The sequence below is a fragment of the Meriones unguiculatus genome, chromosome 19, assembly GCF_030254825.1.
Source record: "Meriones unguiculatus strain TT.TT164.6M chromosome 19, Bangor_MerUng_6.1, whole genome shotgun sequence".
Classification (NCBI taxonomy): domain Eukaryota; kingdom Metazoa; phylum Chordata; class Mammalia; order Rodentia; family Muridae; genus Meriones; species Meriones unguiculatus.
Genome location: NC_083366.1, coordinates 70,142,303 through 70,159,506, shown reverse-complemented (window position 1 = coordinate 70,159,506; position 17,204 = coordinate 70,142,303). Strand labels below are relative to the sequence as shown.

General features: G+C 43.3%; 1 pseudogene; it reads left to right on the top strand.

Annotated features, from left to right (window-relative positions):
- Positions 1–11,769: 11,769 nt before the first annotated feature.
- LOC132649369 (small nucleolar RNA SNORA17) lies at positions 11,770–11,857 on the top strand (annotated as a pseudogene).
- Positions 11,858–17,204: the final 5,347 nt, after the last annotated feature.

Here is a 17,204-nt window from a genome sequence, read left to right as displayed (position 1 = left end):
GTGAACTATGGGAAAGGCATAGGGGGAGATGAGGGAGGGAGGGTGGTATTGGGAAGAGACAAGGGAGGGGACCACAGTCGGGATGCAAATTGAGTAAATCATAATAAATGATGATGATGATGATGATGATGATGATGAAGCAAGCTTACGATACACATACTGAGTTCCAGGTCAGCCCAGGCTACAGAGTGATGTTCTGTCTCAAAACAAATAAAAATGTTTAAATCTGAGAAATAAAATCACATAAGGAAATACGACATTATAACCAGGGAGTGAAGTGGAAATGTCCCTTATAGATTTGGGCATTCGAACATTTGGTCCCCGGTTAGCATCACTGTTTTGGGAAGTTTGGGAGCTGAGGCCTTGGTGGAGGAAGGATGTTATTGTGGTAGGTTTTGAGAGCAGACAGCCTTGCCCTGCTTCCAGTCTGTTCCCTCTAGTCTGCACAGTTAAGAATGTTATGTATCAGCCTCCTGCTACGGCCAGTCTCAGCCACGGTTCAGGATCCTTGCTGTGAAGAAGTTTCCATGCAGCCTGGCTCCTGTCAGGCTGGCTGAGGATGGCTGAGTGACTGGGAGGCTGGTGGTCCAGGAAAGGAGACTCTTTTGACCTGAGCTGTGGAAGCATCTTGCAGGTTGCTGAACTGGCTGACCCTGGCAACTGCTGCCCTAACAACTGATCTGCAGCCCCGGGCTGTGTCCTGCAGATGGCGCTAGAGGCGATCCTAGGCTCAACCTGCAGGACGTCATGAGCTGTCAGGCTTTGCGGGGCTTGCCTTCCTTTCTCTCTGCCCAAGTTTCAGGGATGTATTTAAATCATGAAACTGAACCGGTAAAGAGCGGGTCAGTCTTCCACTGCTTATATTGACATTTGCAGCCAAAGCACTATCTGAAGATGGAGTCGACCCACAGCAGGTGGGGACGGTTGTGATCTAACCACCTTTGTAGCTCAAGAAAAACAACAAACAAACAAACAAACAGAAATAAGATAATTGGAAAAGTAGCTTCCAAATTCACTTCTGAGCAGATTGATTGTGGACCTGCCGGAAGGAGGGCAGGCGTATCTTCTGAGAAGAAATACAACAAGAACAGCGAATTCTTACAGGTGCTCGGGCCACCTGTTTCTCCAGGAGAAATACACATGGACGAGTGTCAACGAGGTAACTTAGTGTCTTGATATGAAACATGGCTGGTCTGTGTCCAGAGCCATCTGGAGGAGTGAGGGCTGAGGGGTGAGGCGGCTACTCATTGTTCAGAGATCTGCAGCATGCTTGAGTTAGTGCTCCGCGCTGTATTTCATTTATGAAACCTTCATCTCTTGCTGCAGAAACAGCCCAGCGCCTACTATATGAACATTGGTGTCTGCAAACTATTAGCTCCGTTTCTCTCAGCCCTATGCTGTCGAGCTGATCATTGATTTGACAGTTTTACTTATTTCCTTGTAACAGTTGTAGGATGTGGATCCTTTCTCTAAAGAATACTGCACACTTACCCTGCTCCCCTCACTGGTGGGCTTGTTTTGAGTGACACAGGTGTAGACTTACACTGTTCGGGCACAGATTACTGTACCCAACTCTGCAAAGGATTATTGTGTCTCTTTTCTTTCGTGTTCTGCTTCCTGATAGTAGCCATTAGTGATTTTCCTTTTACACTTTTCAGGACTCACAAAAATACCTCAGAAACTCAAATTAGTTAGTACTAGTGAGGACCATTAAGTGTTTTTAATGAAATGTCTTATGCTTTATACTAGCAAGAAGCATATTCTCTTGGTTTGTATATTAGACACACCTTATTCTGTGATTCTGGAGATGGAACGAGAAGACTGTATATGGTAGGCAAGAGTTCTACCACTGAAGTGAGGTACAATAGTCATTAAGGCTGAGTGATTTTATTTATTCATTTTTTGAGACCCATGCTGACTCACTGAAGTCACCGCTATCATTCTCCCTCAAGTTTCTAAGTCTGACATTCTAAACTCGATTCTTCCATGATTCTTTTTTATTTTAATTTTTTATGCAGTATATTTTGATCATATTTTTCTCCCTCTGGTCACATACAGAGCACTTTCCAGCACCATGGATTCTGGCAGTCGTGGTGAAGCTGCTAGTTGTGCATCAGCCTCTTGAATGATGGAGTCTCAGGCTTCGACCACCATACCCAGAAACATTTTATTCTTTTTTTTTTTTTGTTTCATGAAGGATTTCGCTAAATCAATCTTTTAGTCATTTGATGGATTCATTTATTGTGGCCATGATATTAAATGTACTGGCCTTTTATTTTATGGACATAAGGTTTTCTCAAATGTCTCAGATAGACAGACGGACAGATAGATAGATGATACATGGTAAAATTACTATATGATATAATTACTATTTATCTATCACAGCTCTCTAAATTATGCTGGTTAAGTTGCTATCTACATCTTGTGTGTGTGTGTGTGTGTGTGTGTGTGTTTGTGTTTGGTGAGAATTGTCTCTTTCTTTAGTTTATTGTGTGTGATTCTTGCCAGGCTAACCTTGAACTCAGAGAGATATCCAGCCCTGGCTTCTCGTGACTTCTGGTAACTGGTGCCCATTGACATCACTCATGGGAGCAGTCTCAGTCCTGCGGTGACCCCTGTGTGCACAGGGCTCTCCCATGCCTGGACACTGTTCACTGTAAGACTTGGAGAAGCATTGCCTGCCTGAGACAAACAGCAGACCTTAGAGTATTCAAGGCTTTGGTCAGGAGCAGTCACACTGCCCCTTCTTTGGAATCCTCAGTTGTGTAAAACTATTCCTTGGAAGACATGAACAAATGTCTATTCATCACATATCTTAGATAAGGAACCTATGATAGAACAAAGTATGGGTTCCTCAAAGTCCAGCTTGGTGAATCAATGAGTTTTATGGGCCTTACGTATGTGAGTGTGGGCGAGAGGCTGCCGACAGAAGAAATAATGTATAGAGAGCCGCATCATGAAACTCCCCTCCTGCTCAGGGAAACGCAGTGTGCAACCACAGGAGGGGCAGCAGGCTAGAGAGTGCCTTTTCAGGAAGCGCAGTTGGCCTAAGTCTCTTCCTGGCAGCTCAGCTGGTCTCCACATCTTCTAAGGCAGCTCACCTAGTCTAAGGAGCTGGGCTTGTCTGAAGGTGTCTTCCGTCTGTCTTAGTGTCTGCCTACAGGACACCTTCGGACTCAGTGGCCTTTCGGTCCTGCTTCGTAAGTCCACGCCCCCGTTTACTTTATATCCTGCAGGGAGTGTTTGGATATTCCTTTCTCTGCTGGTAATTGTATTCATTGTTAAGACTTTCATCGTCTTTACTGCTTCTCAAATGAGTGGTATCTGAGCAAGGTGTTCAACCTGCGGCAGGCCCGAGGCTGTCAGGTCTCAATCTCACTCCTAGACACTTCTTTTCCTTTTCTTTCTTTTGCTGTCATGTATTTAACTATAGGTTTTTGTAGACTTTTCTGTAGTGGTTGGGGTCTAGGCCAGGTGTTTTTAGATTCTTGACTCTTATTCAAATGATTGACACAAAAGCCCATACATCTTACAGAGGAACAAGGAACTTTATTCAAAATCAGGTCAGAACAGGCCAGAAAATATTGTATTGGAGACATGACCATGTGACTGAAGATCCTCAAGTGCTCTGATTACAGCTTAGGATTTCTTTATAAGATCAAAACATGAAGGGTTCTGCAGTTACTAGGTTACTTGAGGTATAGTTTGGGTTGGTCTCCACTTCAGTTGACAGGTAAAATTATGTTATCATTTCTCTAATATGTGTACCCTTTCCCATAAAGCCTCCAATTTTAATTGTGCTTGTCCAATATTGCCCAGGCATGAGATGGACAAATCCGGGGTTCTCAGTGAAAGCTCACGTTGAAGACAGTTTGCATTATCGCAGATGCACCGCATCAACTTAGTTTAGATGTGTTATGAAGCTTTGAGTAGGAGTTATCTGTGTTTGAAGATCATTAGTGAAGGACACTACACTGTCATGGATGAGTGCGCTTTCAGCTCAGTTCAGGTTGGGGGTGCTGGGTTGCTGACAGATTGCTAGATGCCCTATTCAGAGAGGGTTGTTTGTGCATAGTACATGAAGGTAAGGTTCACAGGCTGCCAAGTGCACTGTTCAGAGAGAGTGCCCTGCTTAGCCCTCCCAAGTGGCCCCGGGGTGACAGGTATCCTCAGGCAAGCATCCCTCATTTTTATTACGTCATCTGTGTTACTGGGAAAACCCCTAGACTTTGGAATGTCCATGGTGGGGACTCATAAAACACACAGTCTCAAACACACAGTTGGAGGCGCTTCAGAAGTTCTTGTCCATGGGGGGCTAACAACTGCCTCAGTGTTGCAGAGATGTTAACGTGTGAAAACACTTTCTTGAATAGGTATACTGAACTATTTTATTTAAAGCAACAGAATAAATATCTGTAGTATCACCGTAGCCTTTTGTGATTTTAAAGGTCTAGGTATTATTTTAGTAAATAATTGCATAGTGGTATTATTGACCTAAAAGTTATTTTTCAAATTACTTTCCTCAAAGTTTCTGGGAAGAACATTTATTTTTAAGTTTTGATGGCATTTATTTTAGAGGGAGCACATACATGGTTAAACATATGTGTAGATTTCAGGGCAAAACCTGTAAAAGTTGCTTCTCCCCCTCTACCGTGTGGGTCCTGGGAGAGAAGGAAGTAGAGACTTGGCGGCCAGCACCCTTCCCCCCTGAACCGTGTCTCAGGCCCACGCACAGCTCGTTAAGCAGCTGATTTCCTCTCACTGTTCTTTCCACATAATTTATGGTAAATGTTTGGGTCTTAGGTTACCTTGAATAGCTGCTGTCCTGAAGTTGCAGTGGAGACTGTGGTGTTTCCCTTTTCCTCTGGAAATGTTCTCTTTGCATTGCTAAGATTTGTGATGTAAATATCTGCAGATTTAAAAGTTACATTACATTCTTCCATTGCTCTTATAAAATTAACCTTTTGACTTATTTTTATCTTTAATTTTATTTGGTTCATCATAAATTTTACCATTTTGATATATATCTTTTTAAAATTGTTTCATCTCTTCTGTTGTTAGCAGTCTTCCTATGTCATTTGAATTACGATTGTCATTTATGAAAGATGTGACTTCTAAAGCTTCTTTGACAGACTTTTCTTTTTATTACTAGCCTAAATATATGCACATTTGTTTATGTTATAGTTCATCAGATTAGTTTTGCATTGATCTTAACCTAAAGTTTTTTTTTGTTTGTTTGTTTGTTTTTGTTTTTTTTTAGTTTCTTGTATGTCTTACTGAGTTTTACATCCTTTAGATATTGTCACGGTCTATATACCACACTAGTTATACCAGTGATTGTTTTAATGTCTGATTGTAAATTCCCTTTCTCTAACTCTTAGCTGCATCATTTTCAGATACATGTATTTTATCCATAGGGTGTATAAGCTTTCCTCAGATTTCTTCTGTTTTCCTCTGCTTTAAAGGTTCTCACAGCCAGCTGACTGCTATCAGTGTTGTGAGTGTTGATCAGATAGCATGTCTGTCAGGTGATGACAGCTTATCCACCACCTTCCCAGGAAACAGGAGGAGTGGGCTGGGGTGGGGTTAGAAGGACAGGAGGGAAGGGAAGAAAAGAAAGCTTCCTGTTTGTTCCAGCCAGCAACTCTGTTTCTGGATTCACATGCCACTTCAAGCCCTCTATAAGCCTTTATTTGATGTTTCTTTTGTTGGTATGTCATGATTTATGATATAAATAAGTGCAGTTCTTAAAAGTGCTGTGACAGACTTTTATAGGTTTCTCTGTAAGATGGGGGGGGGGTGGTCTTGTGAGCATTGGCCAAGAACAGAAGCATTCAAAGCCGAGGTGCCTCTAGCTCTGAACTGCCACTGCAGCACTTGTGTTATTTTTTACTAATAATTAAGTGTGACTAAGCCCGCACACAGCCAGAAAGGTTCCTGGTATTTCAGGAAGGATTCCTCTGGGTGACACTGAAGCTTGAAGCCCAGATTCCTCACAGGGGAGGGCCCGTTTCTTCCCTTCCTGGCACTGCCTGAGACTGACTGACTTTAAAAGTCGACAGTTACCACAAGAAACTGCTACAGGCTTTGTTCTAAGCCTTTGTCCATGAGTATCACCTCCCCGTATCCTACGATAGAGAAGAGTCACAGAGTGACTGTGTTTATGTAGGTAGCTGTGCAATCGGGATATTATTGAGCGATTGCATTCCTGGGCTCTGTGCACAGGAAGTGGATTAGGCCGCATCTTCCCACGGTAAGTGAGAAAACTCCATGTGCAGAGGTGATTGAGTGCTCGAACGCACTTGCTGGCTGGATTGACAACCACAGCCATTTTTCTGATTGCTTTCTAGTATGTCTGCTTAATGACTTTTAAAACTCACATTTAGAACTATTTGTGAGACACTCACCTTTAGATACTGCTTGAGGAAATGCTGAAAGAGTCATCCTTCCTGAAAACAGGAGTGAAACCTTCACGATATCTAAATGTGCATCTGAGAAGCGAGGGGGAAACAGGTACTTCTGTGTCTCAGTCAACAGCAATGCGGCGACATTTGTGTCTCAAATCTTTGTTTACTAAATACGGATCTGTCAGTCATTGCCTAACTTTTCTAACTTCTGGAGCTTGTGGACTCCTGACTTCAGCCTCTATGCCCCATGCTGTTAGTGATGCTGATGGAGATTTTCACTTTTCAAGCATTAAGTTGTGCTAATCTGTGAAATAACAGAATGTGCTAAGTGGCACACAGCATGGTGCTTTCACAGAATTCATTTAAATGCTTCATGTCTTTGACAAATATTAATGGAACACTTATGTTCCCCATTAGAGCCTTCTCCAGTTTCTATAAACTTGGGACTGTAGCTTCCCTGGAAGGGTCGTCAGGACCCATTTTCAGGAGCAGCTGGCACTGAAGAAAACACTATAACAAAAACACCAGGCATTTCTATAAATAAGATGAGGTTGCCAGGCATGGTGGCACATGCCTTTAATCTCAGAATTTAGTAGCAGAGTCAGGCTGCATAGACCAGCATTATCTTGTCTACACAGTGAATTCCAGGCCAGGGTTGCATATGAGATTCTGTAAAGGGGCCTCAACACCAGTCAACTCTGTAATCTCTGGTGTGTGACACTGTGATAAAAGTGCACAGGACTGCCTCTCTCACAGTCCAAAGTCTCTGTATGCTTGTTGTCGCAATGGTTGGTCTTCATGATCAACTTCCCTGTATTTGGAGTCACACAGAAGACTGAGAGACAGCTCTGGACATGTCTATGAGGTGTTTTCAGGAGATTAGCTGAAGGTGGAAGACCCACCTTGCATGTAGCCATCCTGATGCCATCATCTCGGAGATGAGAGGAATAACAGCAGGGAAAGACCGTCTCTCCATCACATTCTCTCCACTGTGAGGGGCCAAATCCTCCAGAACTATCAGTCCATATAAATATTTTCTTTTGGGCTGAAGAGATGGCCCAGCCATTAAAGGCTAGGCTTACAACCAAAATAAATATTTTCTTTCTGAACTTACTTCTGACAGGTGTTTGGTCACTGTACCAAACAATGTAAGTAAGAATCTGACAGAACATGACATAGCTATGTATTGTTTGCTAACATCTCAAGCCCCTGAGAAGCTTTCATCATAGCAGGACTTGGGGCAAACAAAATCCCTCACACGTGGGTCCTGGAGCAATGACTTCAGCTTTCTTTCAAAGCAGATTTCCGTGTATAATAGAAAAATGTACTTGAACCCAACTTTCATTTGAAATTCAACCTCATTAACACAGAACAGAGCAGTATTCTGAAAATGTGTGACTAGTTGTTTTTGCAGATGTTAATTTTTATAAGACTGTTTGAAAGTCAATCTTTATTTGGGTTTTAGGGATTTCTATATTGTGTTTTAGTTTGTTAATAGCTTATTTAATTGATAATAAATTCTGGTGAAAACAAATGATAGAGCCATTTGAACTTTATAAAATACTCAGTTATATCAATTTTCCAACAAATCAGTTACATTTCAACATTAAGCAATCACTAAATATTTACTATTTTAAAAACATACTCTATGGGCTTGACATTAAAATTATTTCAATATCAACATACTTATTAAAAGCGTATTCAAAGAAATTTAGACTTGTAGCAGCTTGGTCTGGTGCTTTCCATTTGATGGTTAATTTGCTCCCTAAGGTCATCTTGCTTTCTTTTATGAGCAGACACTCACATGCCCCAAGATGATGTTGTAACCTTGCCTAAAAACTTACTCCTGTTTGCTAATAAAAAGATGACATACGTGGGCAGGGCAAATGGGTAGGAGTGGCTAAGTTTCAAAGGTTTTGGAGACAGGAGAGGATTTGGGAAGGAGCCAGTACAGAAGAAGGAAGAAGAAGGAAAAAGCACATGGCTGGCATAGATGGAGAACTTGGCCCAGATGAAGAATAAACAAGTATTTATGGAGTTATGGATGGGACATAGCCGAGGTTAGGGCTGGGAGGAAAAGATAGTTTAGAGGGCTAAATACCTGCCCTGTTCCTGGTGAAATAAGGCTATTCTAAAATCTTCAGGTGTCTGTGTCCTTTACTGGTTATCAAAGCATGTTAGATAATACCACCCTAATAATTACAGTGCTAATAATAAATATTTTTAGCCCGCTACCATTTGTATTCAGCAACGTAGACTCTTAATTATGTTCCAGCAACTGGTACTCTTGGGCGACCTAACCTTCTAAAACTGAAGTCATAAAACTACTGCAGTTACCAAACTGAATGGGCAAAGGCTTCCCCTCTTCCTCACCATGTAATCTGGATCTTTTGCTGCTCTCTCTTCCCCCTCTCTTCTTCCCCCTGTCCCTCCCTTCCTTTCTGTCTCTCTGTCTCTGTCTTCTGATGAACCTGCATTTATATACTTCAACCCGCCTTGCATGAGAAGCAGCCCAACCTTGCCACAACCTCCCTAGCTCCTCATTTCCTAATTAAACAAAAAGGGAGGAATGTTATGTTGTGCAGGCAATTCAACTGACCTTCCCTTAGGGGCCGTTAGGGTCCTGATAAGGTCCTATATCATTCTGACATCACCTGGGCCAGGTGCCTCAGATATAACCGCTCTGCCACTCCCACTTGCTCTCCCTCTGCTCTCTTCTCTTGCACTCTCTCTGCTTAGGTTTTCCTCCTGGGCCCTCCTATTATCTGTTTCTCTCTCTCTCTCCATCCTTCCATGCAATAAATATCTTTCATATAATATCTGTAGAATGCACAGCATCACTTTTATATAAATACTAACATATGCAGCCTAGAGTTCCACCCTGATCATGGTCTTTGTGTGTGTGTGTGTGTGTGTGTGTGTGTGTGTGTGTGTATGTTAGAGTAGAAAAACAAAACAAACAAACAAACAAACAAAAAACTCCTGGTCAGGAGAATATTGGCTCTGGCTTCCGTGGAGACCTAATATTCCAGTTGGTCTGGGTCAGTTGGTTAAAGGACCACCCCTAAAAACGTGGGCTCCCTTTAGTCATGCGAACGAGATAGCTGGCGTAGCTAGTCCTTTAGTGAGATGCTAAGCTTCTCCCTCCAAGAACCCCTTTCCAGCACTCTAGTTTCTAGTTTTAGTTTCTAGCCATGTACGGTTCTAAACCTGGTTTCTGAATTACTCAAGGTGGTGAAACCTTTTTTTTTTTTTTTAATTATTATTCTGTTTTCTAAGCATGTTTTCCTGAACAGTTTGGGTTTCCCACCCCCCAGCATTTTGGGCTTCCTTACTCCTTTTCTAAAACCTCCCTCCAGGTCATGTGGCTTCTTGTTTGCCGCGTGTCTGATTTCCAGTTTAAAAGGCGTGACCTCTTCCCTTGTCTCCTCCATGGGTAGCTGCTGAGTTTTATAGCTTGCCTGCTCTGGGGTTTTTCTTTTAAACTCTAATACATTTATTTTTGTGCTTTCATTCAGGTCCATTCCTAAATATTTTATTAATAAGTTTAAGAACCCCAAAGGGAACCCAATTTCCCCAGTATCAATTACATTAATTTGCTGCACTACCCACAACTAAAATAATTTACATTTTTGCACCAGTGTTTGTGAGCAGGTCAGAGCTCTGTCTCAGTACTTCTTAAGGACTCTTTTCCTTTCTGACCACACAACGTTATGGGAACAGAGACAGTCACTGTTGGTAATCACTTGCCATGGAACAGTCTGATGGCTGCCTCACAGTGAGAATGGGTAAAATTTAGACGTTGGCATGACCTATGACAATGTTGGCCAGACAAGCTGCTAAATAAACTTTCTTATCCAGAGGAAAAAAATAGTACTAATATTGTTTTGAAAATCTACTGACTTCTTGTGTTGAGACACACTGGGCATTTAAGAACTGTGCATTAAAAAGGGGAGAGAGGACTTATATGGAAATATAACTGCATCCATTTTTTCAAATAATCCCATCTAATTCTCTCCTCTTTTAAATTTTCATTTCTTCTTAAATCTCCCCCCTCTTTGTTCCTACTTATCCTTGGGCCCCCTCACTGCCAGACAAAGTAAAACATCAACTTTACAGAAAGGTTAAAGGAGCTAAAGCAGAAAAACTCATTACAGTCTGAAGCATACCTTGCCGTGACAAGCAGGACATTCGTGGGTTGTATTGTACTATGGAACATTTGATAAAGGCCCTGAGGAAAGCTGAGGTCTTCACACCAGCAGCAATCTTTGCTTTGCATTCTCTAAAGAGGATTCATATGAGACCATGGGAAATCAGGCAGTCAGAATTTAACCAGAGCAAGCAAGAAAGCAAGAAGCCTCTCTTCAAATAAAAAAGATTTACTTTATGTTTATCAGTGTTTTGACTGCAAGGATGTCTGGGTACCACGTGTATGCCTGATCCCAAGGAAGCCAGAACAGGGTGTTGGATGCCCTAAAACTAGAGTTCTAGGTATTCAGGAATTCAACAGTGCAAGAACACACTCTTTAGAAAAGAATTAGAGACCAGCCACAGTGGCCTAGACCTGGGCAGGCATGGTACCGATGCTTCTTCCTGTCGTCCCTCTGGTATGCCTTACCCCAGGGTGGCTATTCGGAAAGGAACGTGAATTTCTTGGGAGCCCATTTTACACAGAATTCAGCTTAATTAGATGTGTAAGATGCAAGAGAATATATAGGTTTTAAGAACCCCCGAAGTTGAAAAGGTTATTGGGGTAAAGGCAACGGTATTCTGCACATGTTCCCCTGGGAAAACATTCATGAAGTTGTTGAGTCTGAGTTAGTTTCTGTGGACACTGTCATCACTGTCCCTTACACCTGTAAAGACGTGGAGACAGGTGAATAGCCAAAAGCAGCTGGTCTTTTGCCGGGGCAGTTTCTCAGCTAGCTACTAACTTAACCCAGCTTCTCTGGCTCTGTCTTTCTCATTGCTTACCTCCCTACTTCTTTCTGTTCCCTTCCATCTCCTTCTGCATCCATTAGTGTCTCCACACCTGCCTGGCTCTCCACCTGCCCAGAAGTTCCACCACTATGTTGTGCCCCCGTTTTGGCTGCCAGCTCTTTATTCTACAAAAGGCCACAATCTTTATTCAACTTACTCACCTTTCCCATGCAGCTTTCCTTACTTCTAAAGACAGGCAAGGAAGTGACATTTACACATCCAGCTACCTGGGCGTTGCCAGCTTCAAGTAAAAATTAAGAACACTTTTTCATAGTCACAAATATTTGTTGGTCACCCTGACATAAATCTTCTTGTGGGGCCTTGGGCTGGTCCATGTGGAATGAACCACTGCCTTTTTTTTTTTTTAAATTACTGACTGCTTCCTGCCCCTGGAGGTGGTGGCAGAGAGGAGAGAGGCTGGTTTACACTCAGTGTTCTGTGAACATCTGAATGACTAATAGCCTAACACTCCCTGAGAAAAGCCTGTGAGGACCACCCGTCCAATGCCAGGGACCTGGACAGGGAGCTAGTCTGAGACCACTACCGTCCAGTGCCACATAGGCCTAGAGGAGCTCCAGGGCAGGGAGCCAGCCAGAACCCCACTGGGGACCACAGGCCCCTGGCAGGAGGGAGCCCAAGACAGACAACCTTACTTGGGACCACTCAGGCAGACAAGGAGTGAGCCCAGGATGACCACCAGACAGGCACCATGGGTCCTGGACAGGGAGCTAGCCACGATGACCACCAGTCCAGTACCTCACAGGCCGGGGGTGCAGACCATGCCCAAGATGACCCTGCCTGGTGCCATCATGTATGAGCAGGGCATAGCATTCCCGAGACCACTCCTGAGATGACCTCAGACATTCAGAGACCTTGGGAGCCACTGAGAAGAGGAAGTAAGTGGTGGAGAAATGGAAGAGAAAGAGGAACAGAAGGACATAGGCGCACAATGGAGAGAGGGAGAACTGGAGACTCAAGGGCAGTGATGTGAATAACCGGTGATGCCACTGGGACCATGGTGGGATCTTGGCCTGTGCTACCATGGGAGCCATGTCTGGGTCTGTGGTCTTGCAGCTGCTGGGGTATGTTACCACCAAAGGCCAGGAGGATGTCCCTGGTCTGGCCTGCTGCCCGGGCACAGGTTGATGTTTGATGGCTGTGCAGAACTGACCTACCCCTCACCTGGGCATTGAGGAAGAGCTGGCCCTGGGCACCTGAGAGCAGGAGAGCTGATCTGCCCCAGCAAGCTTCAGTACTATGGAGAGCAGGCCTGCACACTGAGGGAGTTGTGGGTGACCAATCCCAAGAATATGAGCATGGGAGAACTGGTCTCCAGTGCAGCATCCTGGATGAAGAAGAGATACCCTCTTCTGCCCTTCTCCCTCAACACCTACAGCAGGTGAGAGATTTGGTCATGAGAGCAGAAGAGCTGGCCCCACCCCTCACCAGTTGCAGCACTTTGGAGAACAGGCCCTACTTCTTGTCTGGGCAGTGCTGTAGAGATGACCCTAGTGGCAGAGCTTCGGATGAGCCAGTCTGAAGGAGTTTGTGAGACCTGGCACCATCATTTATCTACCAAGGGGTGACATCAGTAAGGGTGAGATGCACCCCTGCATTGCCTCTTTGCCACCTACGGCAGACAGAAAAGCTGGGCCGAAGGTCATTTGAGCTGGAGAGCTGGCCTGCCCTCACCTATGGCAGCACTCAAGAGTGTGGGCGCTGTCCCTTCCTGGGCAGCACGGTAGAGCTGGCCCTGGTTACCGGGGTTGATGGTGAGCAGACCCTGAGGGCGTGAGAGTGAGCGGCAGCTGGCAGCTGACCAGTTCAGATACCTCTCATGCCCATATCCTGACATTCAGATTGGCTCACCCCAACATCTTCCCCATTGATGAAGTGCTGGAGTGCATGAAGGGGCCGGTCAGACAGATCCAAAACTACAGGCTCTCCATGACACAGGCTAACAAACAGGACATCTGAGAAGCGTTCCAGGGAGGTCCCAGTATTGATAGGGTAGCAGAAGCCAGAGGTCTTGTACCAGACCAACAAGTCATCGCAATGAACATCTGCAAGCAAAAATATGTGAACAAAAGAATATACTGTGGGGCACACTGTGACACAATTACAGTTTTTTCTCTGTTGGTTTAGAGATTGCAGGGGTGGAGGGCGGCTATGGGGGGAGAGGGACATGAGTGAGATTGGGATGCATGAGGTGAAATTCACAAAGAACCAACAAGAAGTATATTTCAGATGGGTTCAAGTATGTGGTGTCCACCTGCTTGGATTTGCCTCTATCTGCAAATGATGGAAAGAGCTAGTACCTCAGTCTCAAGAAGTTCCCCGTGACCAGTGCCTCTTGGTCAAGATGGAGTGAACAATCAGATGCATGTTGATAGAATGGCTTCTGACATCACAGTTCCCAGCCAATACAGCACTCCAAAAGAAACTGCCAAGTGTTCCATTACCGATCAAAAACAAGCCCACAGCCTTGCCATTTTATAGCAGATCAGTTCAGAGAAAACAGCTGGTGCTTTTCACTGCACAGACAAAAGAAAGGCTTCTCAAATGTCCAAAGTCTGATGCTAGTTTAAAGCTACGACATATGTAACAAGATACTGCCTGATAATGGAGATATTTTAGTTCAATATTCCCTCTTTTAAAAGTTTCCTCAGCAGATTAATTTTGTATATAGAATGCTCATTCTCCTCTCATCTAAAAATTAGCTAATGTCTATTTTTGCTCTAATATATACATTTCAAATTGAATTCTATATGAAATGCCGACGCTGAGTCTCATTTTAGCAAGGAAACATCACAACCTCATCATTCTTTGCCAAATCCCAGTCTTGGATCATTTGAGCTAAAAACAAATAGAAAAGACAAACTTGTCTAAACTCTCAGAAAGTGGGGCCAGCACCTCAGCAGTGGTTTTTCATCCAAAACCATCCAGCTTCTTGGGCTGTTGAGAAATGACCAGAAGGCCCAATTAGCTGCTGTGCAATCTAGTATTCCTGACACTTTGTCAATAATTTATAAAGTGGAGAAGGCAGGAGGGTCACCGCCACTGAGGGAAGGTTAACATTAAAATGTGTCTTACATATTATGCTCTAGAAAACAAGAAGGCTGTTTTTTTTCAGGAATTATTTTTTCGTGGTAAAGAGACGAGTTATGCTTTATCAAACACAATCGTGTACCGCTGCCATCTGCTTCTGAACACGGCATTTTTTAAACCTATCTTAGACTTCAAGTCCTAGATGAAGTAAATATAGGACTTCAGTTATTTTTGAGGGAATGTATTTCTTGCCAGGCCTGGGATACCCTGATTTCTATCATGTCATTTCCTAAAAGAGAAATGAAAAGCTCCCCTCTTTTATTCAGCTGCTCATATGAAGATGCTCAAAATTATTTACCTTGTACCTCTGGCCATCTGTCTCCAGACAAGACAGTAATGTGAATTTTTATTCTATGTCTTCTGTAATATGTCTTAAATGTGGGATTGCTATCCCTAAGACCAACATTAAGTGTTGTTCTCAAACTGTGATACTATGATGAACATTAAATGAGGGTAAGATTCAGTAAATTCATAAAAGGCAAAACTGAAAATGGTCTGTATAGAGACAGAAAGCCTGACAACAGCCAGGCCTGGTGATAAGTTGCTTCAGCTGTTTTTCTGGGTTTGGGTTTAGCAATTTTGAGTGATGAGAACTTAGGGTCATGAAAACCCAAATGGACAAACAACAGAGATTGATAAAAAGCAAGAACAGTAAGTATAGAGCAGAGATGAAACAAGAAATGGTTCAAGTCCTGCCATTTGCTCTTAAGAATGAGAATATGCAAAGAGGCACCTAAATTCATAGGCGTGTAAACTTTTAAATGTTTTTCCTTTTGTGTGTGTGGGTATGACACATGTTCATATTTGTTTGCCTGTGGGTATATGAGCATGTGTGTGCCTGAATATGGAGGTTAGAAGCGGGCCTCGGGTGTTGTCCACCATCGCTCTTCACCTTGTTTCTTGAACGCAGAACTAAACAGTTGGCCATGGTAGCCATCTCTCTGCTTCCCCAATGTTAGAAATTCATGCTGTCATGACTAGCTCTATGTGCTGTTCTAGTGTCCTTCCTGTTACTATGATAAAACACGTTGACTATGAACAATTTAGTGGAGGACAGGCATGGAGTAAAGGGCAGGAATTGAAAAAGAAAGCGTAGGAGAACGCTGATTGCTGGCTTGCTCTCTGGCTCATCCTTTGCTTGCTTTCCTGTGCATCCCAGGGCATCTGCTAAGGGAAGGTACCAACCATAGTGGGCTAGGCTCTGCTTACTCAGTTAACAATCAACACAAGCCCTCACAGACAAGGCCACAGGACAAGCTGATCCAAATAGTTCCTCAATCAAGGATTTTCAATCAGATGACTTTAGGCTTTGTCAAGTTGAAAATCCAAATTAACCATGATACATGAGTTCTGGGGACCGGAACTCAGGTCTTCATGTTTGCATAGTAGGCATATTATAAACTGAGCATTTTCCTAGCAAATTGATGTAAAATCTAGGCAAAAATAAATTTAGCAAATTATCTTTCAATAGAACAGAAGGACTGGGGCTGGGGAGATGACTCACAGATAAGAGCTTATGTTACATGAGAGTGGGGACCAGAGTTCAAACCCTCAATGAAAATTCAGGCATGTCCATGTGCGGCTACAACTCCAGCACGTCGAAACACAAGCATCACTGTGGCTGTTTTCTGCCAGACGACCTGGTTCTAGGTGCACTGAGAATCCTGTCTCAAGGGAAGGAGGTAGAGGATGAGAGCAGCACAGTCTCTCATAAATGAGTTCATAAATATGAGTAAAAAAATGTTTTCTGTAGTTTTGAAGCAAAATTAACATTAATAATTTCTTGATAGCATTTGAATTACCTTTGACAAACTTTTTTTTAATGTTTTCAAGGCTATAGCTTAAATTCCGAGAGAGGCAAGCTGACCATTATAAAAAGGCCTCATGCAGGGCTTCTCTTTGATGTAATCCTTGAGCTTCACCAAGTAAGTTACACTTAGTTGCCTAAGAACTGGATTGGTGACTCCAGCAATTAGAGAAGCCTAACAGGATGTTAGTGGGGAGGCCTGGGCTTCCACTCTTCTGAGTCTGGAGTCAGGGTTCCTCCACCAGTCCACTAACTCTCCTCTTTTTCTTTGGTCTGCATACATCACAGTCTACCCCATGCTTTTTTCTGTCTTGATTTAATTCTTCTGACAGTCTTACCCTTCTGCCATGCCTCAGTTGCAGCTTGACACCTAAGACTGTGGAAACTCTCATCTCTGACTCATCAAGGCAGATTTATAGTTTTTCCATCTGCATCCCCAGACAGAAAGGCCTGCACATTGTCATTGCCCATGGCTTCATTCCTTCTTCTTTCATTCTTAGCTTCGTGATCTCTCTCACAGTTTCTACTGGGTTACTCCAAGAACTCACATCTTAAACATTTCTTAACTTCTGAACTTGATAATCCATATTATAGATCCGATCTCAGTTTGCCACTCTCATACTGGTAGAAGAAGAAAGAAGGAAGAAGAAAAAGAGATAGATAGATAGATAGAGAGAGACAGAGAGACAGAGAGAGACAGGGAGACAGAGAGATAGAGAGAGCGAGAGAGAGAGAAACCACAAAATTAGCCTACCAACCTCCTGAATACTTTAGCTGGAATTGGTACAGAACCTTGGACCAGCTTATGATATAGATCTCATATGGGCTGTCAACTGAAGAAGTTAGGAGTGTGCCATCTCAACACATGCCTTGCTTGATAATGAAGTCGCTGGAGGAAATGT